The sequence below is a fragment of the Berghia stephanieae genome, chromosome 4 (assembly GCF_034508935.2).
Source record: "Berghia stephanieae isolate SIO BIC M18660-M18661 chromosome 4, UCSD_Bste_1.3, whole genome shotgun sequence".
Lineage (NCBI taxonomy): Eukaryota > Metazoa > Mollusca > Gastropoda > Nudibranchia > Aeolidiidae > Berghia > Berghia stephanieae.
In genome coordinates, this window is record NC_088363.1 from 16729020 (window position 1) to 16741519 (window position 12500).

At 36.7% G+C, this 12500-nt stretch overlaps 1 protein-coding gene across 4 annotated transcripts in view; it reads right to left on the bottom strand.

The window, feature by feature from the left end:
* LOC144970116 (uncharacterized) overlaps positions 1–12500 on the bottom strand; it is an 87449-nt gene that overhangs the window by 22940 nt on the left and 52009 nt on the right. The gene's annotated exons all lie outside the window — the stretch shown is intronic.

The following is a 12500-nucleotide window of genomic DNA, read 5'->3' on the forward strand; positions in this document are numbered from 1 at the left end:
GTCAGAAATAATGCCATTTTGAAACGATGGGTCACGTAATATGGAACTAGACATGAAGCGAGTAGGAAAGTACCAGAAAACAATAGAGAATAAAAACTTCGCGGCGTGCGATGGGCGGGGGTTCGAACCCTCGACCTTACTGGTACGACAACTCCGCCTGGCCGGGGAGATCGTGACTCAACCGTATGAGCTAGAAACGATATGGGTCACATATGGACACCCTGATAGTTTAAATTCTTAATACACACAAATCTATAACACCGTTTTCGATAGTGTTCAGTTTCACGACAGATCCATTTGGAAAGCCAAGCCATGGTAGTGTTTACACACCGCTAATTATAGTGCTTACAACCAGCTTTTCAAGTTCTTATTCGTGGGTTGTTCTCAAAGGAAATAAATAATATTTAAAACAAACAAAAACACTTGAGCTTTTATATGGATAGTATGCGCTTGGCTGAGAAGCTCATAACATTGCCATCCGGAAGTATAACTGACCAACACAAAAAACTGTGTGTCTCCATGAACGTTTATAGTCGGGTTGTTACATTTCAGTGAGCATTACTCATAAACGCGGATGACAAAAAACAGTAACAAAGGCCTGAGTAACGTCAATTTCGTTCCTTCTATAGTGGATATTGTTCTATAGATAGTTCGAAGATGACGTCATTCAGATCTTTGTTATTGTTTTTTGGTATCCGTGTTTATGAGTAATACTCACTAAACTGTATTGACCAGACTATAAACGTTCATGGATACACACAGTTTTGTGTGTTGGTCCGTTATAGTTCCGGATGGCAATGTTATGAGCTTCTTAGCCAAGCGCACACTATCTATAGATAGTATGCGCTTGGCTCATAGGTCACAACATTGCCATCCGGAACTATAACGGACCAATACACAAAACTGTGTAACTTTGAACGTTTATAGTCTGGTCAATACAGTTTAGTGAGAATTACTCACAAACATGGATAGCAAAAAACAATAACAAAGACCTGAGTGACGTCAACTTCGTTCTATCTATCGAACAATATCCACTATAGAAGGAATGAAATTGACGACACTCAGCTCTTTGTTATTGTTTTTAGTCAGTCATTTTATGAGAGAAGTTATCACTTAATTCTATCAAATTGACTATAAACGTTCAATGTTACATTGTACGTTGTATCCGGCTGGCAGATGTTGTGAGTATTTGTCTAAACACATAGCATTAATTTGTGCTCAAAGCGCGTTACAAGGGGTCCCAAGCTGACTACAACACTTAGCATGGCAAGTAGAGCGAGACATGGCGCAACACGAGACATGACGCAAGTGAGCAGCCATAGTTTAAAAAAACAAAAAAAAACTCAGAGACAAAATTATTAACGACCAGATATCCATTTCACACCGAAATGCAGTGAGAGAATGAAAGTAATGAGTTTTTTCGAAGGACTCACAGCAGGACTCAAACCAAGGACCCACAAGACTACAAAGCGCACTGAAGTGTAAGTTTCTTTAAATTTTGATAATTGCTTTGCAGCTAGCAGAATTAAATAACAATGTTTAATATATGAGTAATATTAGTATAAGTAGTAGTAGTAGCAGTAGTAGTTGTAGTAGTATTAGTAGAAGTAGTAGTAGTCCTGACCTCCCATAGCGGGCAGGGAGGTACATACTGTGTCTTCTATCCCCTTATATCTGTTTTCCAACATGCTTTCTGTCTTTGTCTTGGAATGAGATTACTTGGTTTTGTCATGGCTCTGTCCGGAGTCCTAGCTGAGAGGGAAACAGTCAAGTGCATAGTTATTGTTTTGGGAGATGATATTTTTTTCCTTGTAAATCATCTCTCTGTTATGTATTATTATTTTTATTTTGAATGTATAATGTAAGCACTTGAGTGTGTTCCTCTTTGTTGGATTTTGTGCTTGTGTCTGGATGAGACTTGTAGGTGATTTCAAACTAAGTACATTGGTGGTATGCTCTTGGAATCTACATCTGATCCCTATTTGTTCTCAGTTCCCCTATGTCTTACTTTTTCTTGGGTGCTTTAATTGTAATTCTATAACTTTTTACTATCCCATTTTCTTCCTTTTTACTGGCGCTGATATAACCTAAATGTGTTGCAAGCGCCGTAAAACCCTTGAAAACAAAACAAACAAAACAAGTAGTAGTAGTAGTAGTAGTAGTAGTAGTAGTAGTAGTAGTAGTAGTAGTAGTAGTAGTAGTAGTAGTAGTAGTAGTAGTAGTAGTAGTAGTAGTAGTAGTAGTAGTAGTAGTAGTAGTAGTAGTAGTAGTAGTAGTAGGAGTAGTAGTAGTAGTAGTAGTAGTAGTAGTAGTAGTAGTAGTAGTAGCAGTAGTAATAGTAGTAGTAGCAGCAGCATTGGTACTAGTTGTACCAAAAGTAGCGGTAGTCTCAGGTTTGAGGCTATTTGGCAAGACTAATCTTTATTTAATGAAATTTGAAATGAAAGCGTCCTGTCCAAAATGAAAATGTTTATGTTATCTTACTGCAGAGCATGACATTGCAAGAATGCGAGAGGAGGGGGAGGGGGGGGGGGGTCTCTAGTGCATGGGAATTTCTCTCTTAACACACACACACACACACACGCGCGCGCGCGCGCACACACACACACACACAGAGATCTGCCCATTCAATTAAATAAACCTTTTTTATGGTGATATGTCACGACTGTAATATTCATGATTGTGACACAACTGTGTCTAAATGACATGAAACGAGAGAGAGAGAGAGAGAGAGAGAGAGAGAGAGAGAGAGAGAGAGAGAGAGAGAGAGAGAGAATAGGCGGTGGTGATGTCGAAGCCTCCCTACACACATAAAACACACTCTCAAACCCTTACAAAGTAAACACTCATAAACACACACAGAGGGAGAGAGAAAGAAAGAGAAAAAAAAAAAAGAGAGAGAGAGAGAGAGAGAGAGAGAGAGAGAGAGAGAGAGAGAGAGAGGAGAGAGAGAGAGAGAGAGAGGAGAAGAGAAGAAAGAGAAGAGAAGAAAGAGAGAGAAGAAGAAGAGAAAGAAAGAAAGAAAGAAAGAGAGAGGAGAGAGAGAGAGAGAGAGAGAGAGAGAGAGAGAGAGAGAGAGAGAGAGAAAGAAAGAGTCTAAAACAGAGTCGAATATCTTTTTTGAGGCATCACGGTCCAAAGACCTCGAGGCACTATATCGCCTATTATTATGATTCAACAACATTAGGCCTAATTATGAACCGAACGAACAATAATTAACAATTATATTGAACAACATAATAATAGCAGTGTAACATAAGAAAAGAAAATCATTCCAATTGAAACCTGGTAACTTGATGACAAAATAAAATAAAATGCAATCTTCAAAGCATTCGTGTTGATTGGCACAACAATATCATATTATCCAATATCCACATAAAATCTCGATTCTAGAATACAACGCCCTTCACTACATAATTTATAGGTTATCAGTGCAATTTCACGCTTATTTTCACCGCGGGGGGACATGCAAGGTTATCCGATTTAATTTACACACCAAGGCTGGAATGTGTAACATTGATAGAACATGGGTGACTGTGGGGACAGGCCTGTTGTACTCTGGAGAAAAAAACAACATACATTTTTGTTTGGAAATAAATTCGTCCTTCGATATATAACAAAAAATTAATATGACGTTAAAGTCTCCGGTTTGAGATAATTCCCCCCCCCCCCCCCCCCCCCCCCCCCCCCCCCCTCCAATTTTTAAAAATTTAATTTTTATTTTGAAGGAAATGGCGATCATTTTAATTGCTCTTTATTTAACTTGAAGGCCATTTTTTCGAGTATAGAGTTTTTGTTCGGACATACATTCGTCCCTCAATATACAACAAAAAATCAATAATGACGTTAAAGTCTCGAGTATGAGATATTTTTTTTTAATTTAAAAATTATTATTTTTTTTTTTAGGAAATGACGGTCGTTTTAAATGATCAATATTTAACTTGAAGGCCATTTTTTTTTTTCGAGTAGAGAGTTTTTGACAAGATGAGGTCATTTTAACCGATGGATATATGAAGGACGAATTTTCTGGTTCATAGTCTTTGACAAGACGAGGTCATTTTAACCGATCGATACTTGAAGGACAGGTTTTCTGGCCAACTGTTTAAAATGTTGGGGGTTTTTTTCTTCAGAGGACGGCAACCCTTTTTAAATTGATAGATAAAGAATACGTAGAGTGAAAAAGGGGGACTTCAAACCATCGATCATCTGGTCCTGCAATGCCCAGTAACAAAATTAGAAGGGGGGTACGAAACAATCTTTGAAGCCGGAGATTCCTGACATCATGGATCGACAAACATAATTTGGAGGTGTAGCCATACGCTACTACTACTAGTAGAGTGAAACAGAAGGATTTTAGATAGAAGGATGAACACACATCACACTCGCTTATGCATGTATTGATTGGTATTGATTATTGGTAAAATGAATCACGGGTAAATAATCTCGACGAATTGTATAGACTATAACCCTTCTCTGTCGGTTTTATAAACGATATTTACATATTTTATTATCTATTTAAATACTTATATATGTGAGGATACTGTGTTTTTTTTTTTTTTCTCTCTCGAAAATTCGTACATTGAATATACTGTAGTAGGACATTCAATACCTTTGGAATGCAAGCTCGCCTTTGATTTTATAATAGAAACATAATAACTTAAGTAAACAGAAAGGAGTATTAAGAACGTATTTTTTTTCGTTTATACACTGAAAAGGTTGACACAAAGTGGATCAATCGATAGATAGATAGATAGATAGATAGATAGATAGATAGATAGATAAATAAATAGATAGATAGATAGATAAATAAATAGATATATAGATAGATAGAAGATAGATGATAGAGATAGATAATAATAAGATAGATAGATAGTGATAAATAGATAGATAGATAGATAAATAAATAGATAGATAGATAGTAAATAATAATAGATAATAGATAGATAGATAGATAGATAGATAGATAAATAAATAGATAGATAGATAGATAGACAGATAGATAGATAGACAGATAGATAGATAGTGAGAGAGAACGAAAAAGAGGGGGGGGGGAGAGAGAGGAGAGGGAGAGAGAAAAAGAGGGATAACGAGAGAAAGAAAGAAAGATAGATAGATAGATAGATAGAGAGAGAGAGAGAGAGAGAGAGGGAGAGAGAGGGAGAGAGAGAGGAGAGAAAGAAAGAATGAGAGAAACGAGAGAATCTGAGAGAAAGAGAGGGGGCAGGAGAGAGAGAGAGAAACAGAGACAGAAAGAAAGAAAGAGAGAGGAAGAGAGAAAGAGAAAACGAGAGAAAGAGAGAGAGAGAGAGAGAGAGAGAGAGAGAGAGAGAGAGAGAGAAAGAGAGAGGAGGGGAGGGAAAAGAAAACGAGAGAGAAAGAGAGGGGTGGGAGATGAGAGAGAGAAGATATATATATATATATATATATATATATATATATATATATATATAGAAGAGAGAGAGAGAGAGAGAGAGAGAGAGAGAAGGGGGGGGGGGGTTAAATTAGTAAATGAAAAACTACCATATCCATGAACTTTATAAAATCTAAGCATACAGACGAACTCAATTCCATTCACGCACTTGTCAAACAGAATTAAGGAGCAGATTAGTAGAGAAACGCTACAACTTCGATAAGCAGCTCCACAGTCCGTGCGTATCCTTCGTTAACTCACTCAACCCTAACACCGATTATATCCGTAGTTTACCCGGGTTACTTTTACTCCATGCCTATTTATTACATTTTTCTGAGACAAATTATAGGCGTAGTATAAGACAAGATAAGATATAGATAATGTGTGGGTTTTTGTTTTTTTTTGGTTTTTACATATTTATGGTAGATGAATAAAACCATCTATGTACATGCTCATTTTTAATACATTTTTTTCCAATTTTGAAAAGTAGCAAAAATCTCTAGGATTTAGACATAACGAAGGACACGCTCCGTGGCTATAATAGTTGATAAAATCGGTGGCGAAGCGTGGCTGCAGAACTGAGCAATTACTTTGTAACTTATAATTAAAGAAAGTCAGCAAGTGCTATATTATTCAACTAGGCAAACAATCAAAACGAGGCTAAAGAAAAATTGCTTTATTGTGTTGGAAATATTTTGCGAAAAATGACTGTCAAGTATAGTGACAGGCAATTAAGTATTTATTTATTTATGTTTTGATTTATGTACTTATTTATTTATTTACTAATTCGTTCATTTTCTATTAATTAATTAATTTATTTATTTAGGTATTTATTTATATATTTATGGCCAGGTACCCATTTTACACCTGAGCACGGCGAGATAATGTAAGTAAATAGCCTTTTCCAAGGACACAACTATGCGGGACTCGAACCCAGGACCTTCCAATCCAAAGGCGAGTCATACCACAAAACCACATAGCTGCACAAATACAGTAAAATAATGTTTTGGACATTAAAAAAAAACCTCCTGCAAAATACTGAAAAGATTTTTTAAAAATTTCTTTTAACACACGATCCAACCATTCTTGTACTTATTCACCCCAGGCTGAACAACAAAATATTTAAAATTCTAAACAGCAATCGTTTTGACAGCACACACTAAGCAGATGAGGATAAGAATAATCGTTGCCAAACCAAATTGTATCCACAACCTATTTTAAGTAAATTACTAAGCTGTTAGAAGCTGTGGACTGTAGTCAACATTGAACAAAATCTTGAGCTTTTATATAGCGTAATATCCACTAAACGTGCTCAAAGCGCTTTACAGTTGTCCCTGGCTAACAGCAACACTTACTATGTAGGACGAGACATGTCGTCTGCTAGGCGATATTACATTTTTTTCGGACAGGGAAAAGATTCGGGCCAGGAAGACAGATACTTGAGAATTTATATAGAGCAATATCCGCGAACCAGGATCCAACGCCTGAGTACAATAATAAAAGAAAAGCGATGGAGGCTATTTGGTCACGTCTTCCGTCGAGAAGATAATATCCCAGCCCAAACTGCAATGACAGAATATTTCCTTCGTGGCAACAAATATGTAGGGAGACCACCAACATCAATAATAGTAACTACCCTGAACCAGGATCTCTCTACATATAAGAAATTTCTGGATTCAGATGAGGCCGAATTAATCCCCGAAGAACTAAAAAATACTGCAGTGCCCTCCGTACTAAAGTCACGACAAGATCTTGACAGCCTCAAAACTCTGGCCCAGGACCGTGACCAATGGAAACAATTAACAACATGGATGGAGAGAGCAACTATACTCGTCGACCATGACTGAATCACACAATTCTCAGCAAACGTCATTCAGACTGCGAAGCTTACTACTACTACTACTACTGCTACTACTACTACTACTACTACTACTACTACTACTACTACTACTACTACTACTACTACTACTTCTACTACTACTACTAATATCCACGAAACGTGTTCGAAGCGCTTTACGAGGGGTCCTAAGCAAAAAGAAGAGAAAGATACATAACGCGGAGCATTTCGGGCTCAACACCCTTCTCCTTTCTGCAACAAAAGCAATTCAAAGGATTATACTCGTACATTTTAACAAGAGATTTTATATAGCGCAAAATCCATCAAACGTGGTCAAAGCGTTTACACGGAGTCCCTAGCCATTTAACATGTAGGACGAGACATGACGCCTGTCAAGCTTTATTTGCACGTCATGCAGTCATAGATAATAAATCACGGTGAATTAGAATTCTAGTAATTAATGCATTGTGTGCGGTGTTGCATGAATTTTGCATAATCATAAACATTAAGTGTATTGTACGCATTAAAAAGTAAGATTTTGAAAGAAACGAACTGATTTGACACCGTCTCGGATAGTCATCTTTAGCTGTGATTGAGAAGGGATTAGAACACACGCTGGCATGTGCTCTTTACAGGGCGATACAGGATTGAAAAAAAAAAACAAAAACAAAAAAAAAATAATTTAAAAACAGAAAAGAAAAGAAAGGGAAAGAAAGATTGACACTCTCTTAGAAAGAACCTAACTGGCGCCACTCGACTTTTTGTTATTGTTTTTAGCCAGCCAAGTTTATGAGTAAAATAACTAAATTATATCAATCAGAATCAGATTTTAAGCGATCAAGGTTACACATAATTTTGTGTGCTTGTATACGTTACATCCGGCTGGCGGATGTTGTGAGTATTTTACCTAAACGTATAATACCAATATGAAACTCGGGTTAAGCTTACGAGTTTTAATGGGTAAAATACATAATATATCTACGTCCATAGTTTTATATAGTGCAAAAACTTTAAAATTTCATTTTTCTTATCATTATAATTTTAAATTCACTTTTTGACACTCGATTCACTTTGACAAAATATTGATTTGACGCGATCTAGGTGCACTTATTAGCAGGTCTGATAACCGAACGCAATTATGGGCCTGATTTAACATTGTTGTAATGGACGTTGTTATGCGTCGGTTTGAGAGTGTATTTCTATTACAACAGTGAGACCATAACAATTTAGGTGATCAGACCTGCAAATAAGTACCCGTCGGACGCGTTATATCCCAGATAATAAACCACACTGAATTAGAATTCTACTTATTAATAATTGAGCTTTTATTATAATTAAGCTTTATATAGCGCAATATCCACTAAATGTGCTCAAAGCGCTTTACAAGGGGTCCCTGGTCCACAGCAACATTTAACATGTAGGACGGGACATGACGCCTGTTAGGCGATATTACAATTTTTCGGACAAAGACAACGCTGTTAACGGTCAGGTACTCATTTTACACCTGGGTACGGTGAGAGAATGTGAGTAAAGAGTCTTTTCCAAGGACTCAAACCCAAGACCTTCCGATCCGAAAGCGAGTGTCATACCACTAGACCACATAGCCGCACAATTAATGCATTGCGTGCGGTGTTGCGTGAATTTTCCATAATCATAAAGATTAATAAGTGTGATATTAAAAAGTAAGATTTTGAACGAAACGAACTGATTTGACATCGTATCGAATAGTCATCTTTTGTTGAGGATGAGAGGAGATTAGAACACATGACGGCATGTGGTCTTCACAGAAGGGCGACATCGGCTTTGAAAAAAGAAGAAGAAAAAAAAAATAGAAAAAAAAAATAGAAGAAAGGAAAGAAAGATTCCCGCTCTTATTACAAGTACACCGGGAACTTTAAAACTGTGAGAAATATGTTATATAGAAGGAACGAAATTGACGTCACCCAGCTCTTTGTCATTGTTTTTAGACAGCCATTTCATTTTGGTGATTAGTTCTCACTAAATTGTATCACCAGACTATAAACGTTCAAGATTACATATTATAGTTTGTGTTTTGTACGTTATATCCACCCGGCTGGCAGATTGTTGTGTGAGTATTTCACCTAAACGCCTAGCATCAATAAGGCAGTTGTTACTATTTGTGACCTTTCGTGTCAAAATGGTATCATGTCAGGGTGAACCAGATACTAATTAAACAAAAAACAACAATAACTTGAGGTTTTATATAGCGCGACATCCATAAAACGTGCTCAAAGAGCTTTATAAAGGGTGCCTAGAAAACAGCAACACTAACATGTAGGAGACATGACGCCAGTTCGGCGATATTACATTTTTCCCCCGACAGAAACAACGCTGTTAACGGTCAGGTACTCATTTTACACCTGATTATGGTGATAGGTGTAAAGAGCCTTTTCCAAGGACTCAACAATGCGCCGCTCAGAGAGGGACTCGAACCCAGGGCCTTCAAATCCGAAGTTAAATTGGCCTGAAAGGTGAGATTTTAAATTTTGTTATTGTTGTTCTCAATGAAACAAATTACAAACTTCTTTAAGTTCCAATTTTTTCTTACTCTAAACTCATTTTCTAAGCATTTAAATCAACTTAACATAATATTAACAACGTTAAGAGGCGGCAGAAAACCTTTCTTATCACAGGGCGACCCAAAATCCTCTCTCTCTCTCTCTCTCTCTCTCTCTCTCTCTCTCTCTCTCTCTCTCTCTCTCTCTCTCTCTCTCTCTCTCTCTCTCTCCTCTCTTTTCAACTGTATTGAGCAATGTTGAATCAGGATGACATCCTTGTTTGTCTCAATTCTGAGAGGAGTCAATGAGGAGTTGCTCCTGCTTTGTAAAATCTCATAATCGCTTATTCTCTCTCATATGAATAGATAGGACCGAAGAATTGGTGGCAAAATCATGAAAACGCGTCTAAAAATATCACCCGCTGGTTTTGTTAATTTACAACCAGAACAGCTTGGGAAAAGATTTGGGTTATTTATTTGGTATATTTTTCAGGTTTTAGGTATTTTGGTAATAGGGTTATTTTAATATAAATGGCGTACGTTCGTGGCTGATAAAGTTAATGTTTGAAAGCAAGGAGAGAGAGAGAGAGAGAGAGAGAGAGAGAGAGAGAGAGAGAGAGAGAGAGAGAGGGGGGGGGATTAAAATTCTGTGCTAAAAAAAGGAGTTGTGATATTATATTAATCAATTAAACAAAGCGAAAAATAAAAAGAATTCAAATCACAATTATAAAGAAAATAGAATACAACCAAACAGTAACAATATATAAATAATTAAATAAATAAATAAATAAATAAATAGATAAATAAATAAATAAATAAATAAATAAATAAATAAATAAATAAATGAATGAATAAATAAATAAATAAATAAATAAATAAATAAAAATAAATAAATTATTAAAAAACAAACAAATTTAAAAAAATCTTGCTATCTAAAAAAATGTAAATTCGGAAATTGTGCTCATCCCCAGTGCTTCTACCCTGAAGGTCTACTTGATTAATGTTCGGTTCCCCAAAGACTCTAAGAAGGAGGAAATTATCAGACGGGGCCCAGAGCTAGAGAAATGAATATTTATTATTATTATTATTATTATTATTATTATTATTATTATTATTATTATTATTATTTGTCTAAAGGGGGGGGGGGGGGTTGAACCAAGAGATATTCCGGAAAGAAACGTAGCGCTGCAATTGAACAGACTTTTGGAAAAATAGAGATATTCAACCTGGCAGCAGGACCTGACAAAGAAGCACACACAAAAAGAGGATAATATACCACATCATTCTAATACACAGATGTCCGAGTTTCACACAAACATCAACAGGGGTTGCCAATTCATGAGGCAAAAGTTGATGAACGTTTACACAAACACACAGACCAGCTCCTTTCTGAGCGCTTAATTACAGTAAAAAGACATTACACGCATGTATGTATACTTACTATTTTCCATTTAGCAGGTGGTTGAAAGTCATACTGAATTCCGTAAATATACGGAAAATTGTCAACCTTGCATCAAATGACGAAGTGAACATTACATGACCTTTGACCTGACAGAGGCTCTAAGTTGACCTGCGTACCGGAACAAGAGGGCCACAGCATATTGACTGTGAGTAAACATTGTGATGAGGTCAATATTTATTTTTCAATCCTCAAAAAATAGCTGTAAACAAACCGTTGATAAATAAACTTAAATTGAATGGAAAGAGCGAGTTACTCACGGATTTGAATCGGGCCGATCTGACTGAAATATGTAACCAATCTTTGAAAATGGTATTAGTCGAGTTGTACTTACTAGGTTATGAAAATTGAATTCAATATGAAAACAGCAAGTGTAAAAATTAAGTACTGAAGTAGTTTTGTGGACGTCGAGCGGATAAAGTTATATAAAATGTCATAATTTAGAATTCGGATTAAAATTTAATTATCTTGGGTTTCCGATGACAAGACAATTAAAGTGCTCAAAATGATTCATAGCATAAGGGTTAAAACAGTCACGTTCTGGGGTGGAATTCAGGCATTTTTAAAAAATCCCTTGGTACCCTATGTATCTATAAGTATCTTAAGTGCCATATTTTTTGGGGGAAAAATCGTATTTAAACATTTGGCCCAGAAAACTCGTCCTTCAAAAATCGATCGATTCTAGTGACCCTCATCTTGGCAAAAACTCTCAAACCTGGGACTGGCTATTGTCCACTTCACGCAATACAAACCGGGATAAACTCCAGCTCCATGGGCCTCGTGGCTCTTCTCAATACTTCATAAAACGTCATTCAAGTCTCCTAACATTTTCGACCATAAATTCAGTTTTTAGCCTCTGAGCCACCCCGACATAAAACCGTTTTGAGACGATGGACCTCAAATGAGAAAGCTTATTAAAATCCTATAGTAATTAATTATGCCCTTCCGCCACGACATCATAAGATATCGTCGCCGAGGCATTCCATGAAGGAATATAGATAATTCATCAAACAAGATGTCTAATGTCAACAGAAATCACCCATGTTGTCCAAGTGGGTAAATTGGGGGTTAATAATCTTTCCCAATGAAAAAAAAAAAATGAAAGTGCCTGAAGCGGGGCTCGAACGCGGGACCTTCCGGGTCACAGTGCAATGCCTTAACCACTCGGCCACTTGGCCCCCACTCCCCCCCACCACCCCCCCCCCCCCCCCCCCGCAACCACACACAAATACTTTGATAGAAGGAAACAAAAAAAAAAAAAAAAAAAAGATCATAC